This window comes from Gopherus flavomarginatus, chromosome 12 (assembly GCF_025201925.1).
Source record: "Gopherus flavomarginatus isolate rGopFla2 chromosome 12, rGopFla2.mat.asm, whole genome shotgun sequence".
Taxonomy (NCBI): domain Eukaryota; kingdom Metazoa; phylum Chordata; order Testudines; family Testudinidae; genus Gopherus; species Gopherus flavomarginatus.
The window spans coordinates 15,857,225-15,863,557 of record NC_066628.1 but is presented as its reverse complement, the minus strand read 5'-3'; the positions used below and the strand labels follow the sequence as shown (position 1 = coordinate 15,863,557).

The 6,333-nt window shown below is 44.5% G+C and overlaps 1 pseudogene; it reads right to left on the bottom strand.

Annotated features, from left to right (window-relative positions):
* Positions 1–3,694: 3,694 nt before the first annotated feature.
* LOC127033192 (olfactory receptor 6F1-like) lies at positions 3,695–4,632 on the bottom strand (annotated as a pseudogene).
* Positions 4,633–6,333: the final 1,701 nt, after the last annotated feature.

Here is a 6,333-nt window from a genome sequence, read left to right as displayed (position 1 = left end):
CTAATGTGTATAGCTTACTTTACTGAGGAGAACAGTCTTCATGACAAAGGGCTTGGTTATTTTTGTGTGTGTGTAATGTCTCCATTAATTATCTGGTCTGTGTCACTAGTGTGCGCTTTACAAGACAAATAAAGTAAGGACACTCCCTGATACAAAGCCCCTATGATCTAAGGAAGACTGACACATACAAAGAAAGCAGGAGATGTAAGAACTAGTACGTTCTTTCTTTCTTCTGAGGAATAATCGTTTATTTATTATGAATTATTATGATGATTAAAGAAAGGGTGGTGGGTTGGGGAACTTGGTGTGGTGAGGATGTTTATACAGAAGTTTCCATTTTTTGGCACATGCAGCTGAACTGAAGTGCCACGCAGTGCTAGATTTTGGGTAGCAAGCCTTCTCACAATGCAAATAGCCTTTTCAGAACTCTGATGCAATCATCTCTTGATGCTCGTCATCTATGGTGGACTTTAACCTTAGGCTCATCTCAAGCTCTTTCCACCTATGGAATGCTTTCTGGTGATTTGCTGCCTTCTCGTGGCATGCCACATTTCTAGCCAGATTTGTCCAGTCCTTTGTTCCTGTAGAACACGATGTGGCTGGAACATTAGACTGGAGGAGTTTGCAGCAAAACTAATATATTAATATATACTAGTAGTAACTTCTAGTATCGCTTCTGAACTCCGGGACTTCATTCGCAACCACTTTCATGCGAGATGGATGAGGTCATACAATTGAGACCGTGGGGTTTTGTTTTCCTGGTACCTCCACTCGTGATACCACTGGGTCCGCACTGCAGTCGTTACCCCAGATCTGGCCAGGATCTCTGCTTTCAGCTGGGGGTAGTCTGCTGCAGCCTCTTCAGGCAGATCATAGTAAGCCTTCTGGGCCTTCACACACAGGAATGGGGCAAGGATGCCAGACCACTGATCTCGAGGCCAGGCCTCCAGTAGGGCTGTCCTCTCAAAGGCCAGAAGGTATGCCTCTACATCATCTTCCCGCGTCATTTTCTGCCTCCAATGGCTGGCCTGTATGATCTGCATACTATCATGGCAGCGGTTCAGCTCTGTAAGGGTCTTTACCTGGTTTATCAGTGCTTGCAGCATAGCTCGATCTTGAGAAGCCTGGTCCATCAGTAGGTGATAAGTCTCTTGCTGCAGCCATGCTGCCTCCTGCTGGGCAGCTGCCTGGACACAGGTAGCCTCCTGCTGGGCCGCCATAGCTTGTATCAATGCCCATACTATGTCATCCATTGTGGTGAAAAAAAATAAACCCTCTACCCTTTTTTTTTTAATATCACCCTCCTTCTTCTGTCGCGCTGTGCACACCAGATCCCACTGCTCACACCAGTTGTGATAAAGTTCCTCCTCTACCTTGGTGGGTCCTGCGCTTATTGGCAGATTTGCTCACCTCAGTCAGCATCCTCACAGTCTGGATCAACTCCTCCTGTGTCTGATCAGGAGTTGGGAGGTTTGGGGGGAACTGGGACCCACTCTCTACTCCGGGTTCCAGCCCAGGGCCCTATGGATTGCAGCTGTCTATAGTGCCTCTTGTAACAGCTTCATGACAGGTACAACTCCCTGGGCTCCTTCCCCATGGCCTCCTCCAAACTCCTTCTTTATCCTCACCACAGGATCTTCCTCCTGGTGCCTGATAATGCTTGTACTCCTTAGTCCTCCAGCAGCACACCCTCTCACTCTCAGCTCCTTGTGCCTCTTGCTCCCAGCTCCTCACACGCACTTCCTTTCCTCTAGCTCCCCCTCACCTGACTGGAGTGAGCTCCTTTTTAAACCCAGGTGCCCTGATTAGCTTGCCTTGATTGGCTGCAGGTGTTCTAATCAGCCTGTCTGCCTTAATTGGTTCTAGCAAGTTCTTGATTACTCTAGTGCAGCCCCTGCTTTGGTAACTCAGGGAACAGAAAACTACTCACCCAGTGACCAGTATATTTGCCTTCTACCAGACACCTGTACCCCACTGGTCTGGGTCTGTCATAATATATATATATATACTGACAAAGTTCCTTCTATACTTTTGTGGGTCCTGTGCTTATTGGTGGATTTGCTCACCTCACAGATTCACCCTGTGAGTCAGGAAACAGCCCAGAGACTTCCTCTCCGGTAGAAGCCACAGTCCAGCTCAGTTCATCCTGGTTTTGATCAGAAGTTGGGAGGTTTGGGAGGAACCAGGGCCTGCCCTCTACTCCAGGTTCAAGCCCAGGGCCCTGTGGACTGGAGCTGTCTAGAGTATCTCCTGGTACAGTTGCACGACTGCTACAACTCCCTGGGCTACTTTCCCATGGCCTCCTCCCAACACTTTCTTAGTCCTCACCAGAACCTTCCTCTTGATGTCTGATAATGCTTGTATTTCTCAGTCCTCCACCCGTATGCCTACTCACTCTCAGTTTCTTGCATGGCTCTTGCTCCCAGTTCCTCGCTTGCTCGCATGCACTTCCTCTCCTCTGGCTCCCTTTGGCTTGACTGGAGAGAGCCCTTTTAAAGAATCAGAGGGGCCTTAATTAGAGTCAGGTGCTTAACAGCCTCACCTGACTCTTAGCAGGTTCATTGGAGTCAGGTGTTCTCACTGGCCTGGAGCAGCCCCTGCTCTGGTCACTCAGAGAACAGAAAAATGCTTATTCAGTGGCCTGTATATCTCTCTTCTACTACTCTGCTGTTCCCAACTGGCCTGGGTCTATCACACTACACAGGGGCTTAGGTCGGCTTAACCGTGTCTTTCAAGGAGGTGCACATAGAAGCCGGAAAGCCCTAGTGAGTTAGACCCAAAGGTCAGCTTGCTGGAAGGTCTCAAAACATTTTCTTCCATTTGAATGTCCCCAGACCTTGTATCTGGATTTTTCACCTTGGAACCATTGCCACTGAAAACTGAAGTGAGGAGATTAGTCATTGTAATGTCATCTCTAGCTTACATGAATGTAAATTGTGATGACATAAGTTTCCAAGGAATAGCAATATTGTACAAAGCCCACATGTAAAGAAGGTTTGTACAAAAATAAAATAAAACATAAAAAGACATGTTATAGCTTTTGAAATGTTTAATGGAGCTCTTTCAAAAATAGTATTAGCTTGCTTTTCAGAGTTTTGCCTAAACAAATTGACCAGAATACAAAAGTCAACCCAACAAAACTGCTCTGCCTTAAATTGTTAAGAAATCAAGGGTGCAGTAAAAAAACCCCAAATACATAATTGATTGGTTTATTATTGTGTTCATATATATATCAATATAACAGACAAAAGTCACAGCTCGAGTTAAACTCAAGTTGGGCCTTGAGCTAATGTTGCATTTAGGGGTATTTCTGCACTGCAATCGCGTGATGTTACTGCAGCTCGCATAGACACACCTGAGTCAGCTTTAATCTAGCTAGCTCAGGTACCGGAGCAATGGAGCTGCAGCAGCCTGAGCTTGAGCCTGGGCTGTAGCAGCCCACTTGGAATCCTGTGAACTTACTTGCATGGCTAGTCTCAGCTGAAGCATGTGCTGCCGCAGCTTTAATGCTCCAGTACTTGGTAGCTGGAATAAAACTTGCTGGGGCCTGTCTACACCAGCTGAAATCACACCCCATGATTGCAGGGTAGACTGATGCAAAAACATGACAGTGAATTCATCTCCACATGTGCAAACTTAATGAGACAGGTGTGGAAAAATGATGAGAATGGCTTAAAAATTATGAGATATTAATTTACATATCTATTGGCATTTTTTTCCTCAGAGCCTCTTTCATCTCTTTGTTTCTCAGGCTGTATATGAAGGGATTGGCCATAGGAGTTAGAATTGTGTAGAAGACAGAGAACACTTTGTAAAAGTCTCTGAGTGTGTTGGGTTTTAGTAGCAGATAAACAATGATCAGGGTCCCATAGAAAATTGTTATCACAATGAGGTGAGAGGAGCAGGTTGAAAATGCCTTTTGCTTTCCAGTGGTGGATGGGATTCTCAAAATGGTGGAGATGATACACAGGTAGGATGTCCCAGTTAAAGCAAATGGGGGCAGGGTGAATAAAGCACACAGAATGGTAATTAAAACTCCATCTGGTAGATGTCGTTGCAGTAGAGATTTATTATTTGTGTAAATTCACAGAAAAAATGATCAATTTCATTTGGGCCACAGAAAGTTAATTGTAACATCATACGAGTTACTATGGAATTAGCTAGCAACGCACATATCCAAGACCCAGCTGCTAGTTGGAGGCAGAAACTGCCATTCATAAGGGTTGAATAATGCAGTGGTTTGCATATCGCTAGGTATCGATCATAAGACATCACTGCCAGGAGATAACCCTCGGTGCCTGCAAGGATGCCAGCAAAGTAATATTGTGTGATGCAGCCACCAACAGAAATGGTCTTGTCCCCAGTCAGGAAACTGGCCAGCATCCTGTGCAGGATGGTCGAGGTGTAAAAGGTCTCCAAGCAAGACAAGTTCCCCAGGAAGAAGTACATGGGGGTGTGAAGGTGCTGATCAGTCACAACTAGCACAACAATGAGGATGTTTCCAGACATAGTCACAATGTAAATCATAAGGAACAGCAGAAAGAGAAGGATCTGCAGTTCAGGGACAGACCCAAATCCCAGGAGGATGAATTCTGTGAGGGAGGTTTGATTTCCCTGTTCTGTGTCTGCCATGGCAGAAATGAACCATCCTCTACAAGAGAACAAGAATGGCATTTATTAAATGTCAGTATCACATTATTAATGTAAATGCATTAATGTTCAAATGCTCCCTCTCCTTCAGGTCACCTACAGAAATACTGGGCTGAGCACATAGGCTGGGGGCTTGGAGTCATATGGTGGAGTCTTATGACACCTGAAAATGAATGAGAAAAACTGAGATAAACTCGCTGCTAAGGCAAGCTCACATTTGTGTGAAAACCTTATTTTATTCTGATTGGCAACAGAATAAGCTTTGCTCCCTTCATTCTGCTCCCAAAAGCTGATACTAGTGGTGTGTAGTGGGAAAACCAAATCACCAGGAGACAGAGCTGTATCTAGGGATTCTTGATCACAAAGCAAGGAGCAGAGGCAGTATTTTTGGCTCTTTGGCAGCAGGTTCCTCTGGGAGGAATTGTGCCATTCTTTGGCAGCAATTCAGTGGCATGTCCTTCCCTCCAAGAGGGACTAGGGGACCCGTCGCCGAATTTCTGCCAAAGAGCAGAAAGTGTAGCCCCTCTCCCTTGCCGACGACCAGTGACAATATGGCTGTGCATCCCTCAGTCCCTCTCGGAGGGAAGTACTTGCTGTTGAATTGCTGCCAAAGAAGAGACTTTCTGTGCCCCTCACCTTCCTCGCCCAAGGCAAGCGCCTCACTCATCTTACCCTTGTTATATCACTGCCAGGAGGAGTCTGGCAAATGAAGTTGTAGGCATTGGATTCCCTGAATTCTCACAGCCTCCTTTGGGCTGGTAAAACACCCCACAATTTTGCTTGCTGTGAATCAGCTTGGTTTGGACTTCAGAAGCTTCCGTTGTCCCAAACAGAAACCAACTCTCCATGAGTGAGGTTATGCCAGTCCAAACCGTCACCTACTAAGCCTTTTCAGGTGGTTATCCTTTGATTTCATTTGTGTTGTACCACGTAGATCAGTTTTTAGGCTGCTTTGTGATCATTGCATATTAACTTTTGAATTTCTCCAATAAGGGATATTGTTGATTCAGGCTGCTTAGTAACATTCTGAAAATTGAATGATCTTCTTGGTATTGATTACATAGGCTCTGAATACAGGGATGAGGCAGTGACTTCTGGGGTTACGGTCTAGAGTGTGAGGGATTTAGGGACAGGAAGTTGGGGGTTTGGATGAGGGCATCTCAAACAGTTTTCCTCTGCCTAGAGCATCACATAGGGTATTCTGTGTGCCTGACCTTAGTGGTAATCAGGCAAATGGAAGCATCTCACATCCCCATCATCATTGCAGTCATCAGCCACAGAGATGGCCATAGAGCCATTTACAGAGAAAATTCCCAGTCTCTTTATATGGTCAAGCACTCAGTTTGGATAATTAAAACTTATTACTGGGGATAATCTGGATAAGAGATAATAATGCAATACATAAACTGGGATTCTAGCTAAAGCCCACACGTTGGCTAGAGCACTCAGTTGGATTCTGATTGAAAATTTTCTGATGGAAATGTTGATTTATCAAAATCAGAACTTTCTACTGGGATGTGACATTTTCAGTGACATTTACTTTTACAAATACATCAAAATTATAAAATAAATTAAAAAGAAATAAAATACTAAAAAAGATTACAATATACATGATAAAAATAAAACTATAAACATATAATTAAAATATAAAATAGAATACAATAAAAATATAAATATAATAAA